The following is a 2,381-nucleotide window of genomic DNA, read 5'->3' as shown; positions in this document are numbered from 1 at the left end:
TGGCTAGACATTATACTGGTTTTATAAATTTTATTTCAAAAAATGTGTGTATATTTTATTCATAAAAAACGAACATTAACCTCATATGTACATCACACAATACAATGTTTTGAAATATGTATGACTGTGAAATGGCTTATCATTTTCATGGTGACTACATTCAAAAATCCATTTTCAGTGATCTTCAATAATACACAATTTTAAACCAGAGTCATTATGCTGTACAATTTATTTCTTGAACTTAGTCCTATATAACTAATATTTTGTATCCTTTGACCATTTCCCTAAACTTACCCCACCCCTCCAGCTTCTGCTAACAACTATTCTACTCTCTGCTTGTATGAGTTGAACGTATTTAGCTTCCACATACAAGTGACAGCATACAGTATTTGTCTTTCTGTGCCTGGCTTGTATTACTTAATATAATGTCTTCCGGGTTTATTTTTATGGCCACAAAACCGTTTCTATTATTTTCTTTCTTTCTTATTTATTTGGTGGATTGGTATGCTATTGTGTGTACATATATCACATTTTCTTAATCCATTGATTCCATATCTTGGCTATTGTGAATAATGCTGTAACGAATATGGGATTTTAAATAGCTGTTTCATATAGTGATTTAATTTTCAGTAGATCTGTACTTTTGAACTGCCATTGGTTGAATTTGTGGATGCAGAACCCCTAGATATATAGTGCCAAATCATGGACTTATGCATCTTTAGACTTTGATATATATGGTGGGGAGAAGATGCCTGCAACTAATATCCTGTGGATATTGAGGAATGACGGACATCCAGTAATGGGATTACTAGACCATATGGTAATTTTATTCTTATTTTTTGAGGATACTTCATATCATTTTTATAATGATTTTACTAATTTATATTCCAGCCAACAATATGCAAGAGTTTCCTTTCTCTACATCCTCACCAACATGTGTTGTCTTTCATAATTTTGATTGGCATCTAACAGGTATGAAGTAGTATCTCATTGTATTTTAATTCGCATTTCCCCAATAATGGGAGATATGGGACATTTCTTCATATACCAGTGGGTCATTACTATATTCTCTTTTGGGAAATGTCCACACAGGTCTTTTATCCATTTTTAAATCAGGTTTTGTTTTTGCAATTGAACTGGCTAAGTTCTTTATATTTTGGCTATAATCCCTTATCAGATGTAAGAGTTTTAAATTTTATCATTCATTATATAGCTTGTTTCTTCACTTTGCTTGTTGCTTCCTTTGCTGCTCAGAGACTTTTAATTTTTTTTTTTTTTTTTTTTTTGAGTTGGAGTCTCACTCTGTCGCCCAGACTGGAGTGGAGCGGCTGCTCCCGGCCACTGCAGCCTCGACCAGGTGGGCTGCGGCGATCCTTCCGCCTCAGCCTTCCAAGTAACCAGAATTACAGGCATGCGCTACCACGCCCGGCTGATTTTTTTATTTATTGTAGAGATGAGGTCTCGCCTGCCCAGGCAGGTCTCGAACCCGCGGGTTCAGGCAATCCACTCACCTCAGCCTCCCAAAGGCATGGGATTACAGGCTGAGCCACCGAGCCCGGCAAGAGACTTTTAATTTTATGTAATCTTATTTGTCTTTTGCTTCTGCTGGCTGCAATTTGGGGGTCATATTAAAAAAATATTATTGGTCAGGAGAATACCATGGAGTTTATCCTGTAAGCTTTCCTTTAGTAGTTTTAGGAGTTATATTTACATCTTTGGTTCATTTTGAGTTTATTTTTATATATGATGTGAGACAAGGGTTCAGTTTTATTCTTTGTGTGGATATTTAGGTTTTTTTTAATACCATTTATTAAATAAGCTTTTTTCTTTAACCCATTTTTGTGTTCTTGGCATGTTTGTTAAATATCAATTGACTGTAAATGCATGGATGTATATTTGGGCTCTGGAGTCTGTTCCATTGGTCTATATGTGCCTTCCTTTATGCCAGTACCATGCTCTTTTGATTACTACAACTTTGTAGTTTTTTTAAAGTCAGATAGAGTGAATGCCCCAGCTTTGTTAATTTTGCTTAAGATGTGTGTGTCTATTCTGTCTTTTTTGTTTCCATGAGAATTATATTGTTTTTATTTCTGTAAAAAAAGTCATAAAATTTTTGGTAGAGATTTAAATTGAATCTGCTGATGTTTTGGATAGCATGTCAACTTTAGCAATACCCGTCATTCCAATCCATGAGCATGAGTTTGTTTTTTTTTTATTTATTTTGTACTCTTCACTTTTTCTAGTCAATGTTTTATCATTTTTAGTTTGTTTTTCACATCATTGGTTAAATTTATGCTTATATTTTTGCAGCTATTGTAATAGGATTATTTTCTTGATTGTTTCAAATAGTTTATTATTCCATAGAATCACTACAGATTTTT

Source organism: Carlito syrichta, unplaced genomic scaffold (genome assembly GCF_000164805.1).
Source record: "Carlito syrichta isolate Samal-C Ts95f unplaced genomic scaffold, Tarsius_syrichta-2.0.1 Scaffold138847, whole genome shotgun sequence".
Classification (NCBI taxonomy): domain Eukaryota; kingdom Metazoa; phylum Chordata; class Mammalia; order Primates; family Tarsiidae; genus Carlito; species Carlito syrichta.
Note: the sequence above shows the minus strand (reverse complement) of the source record.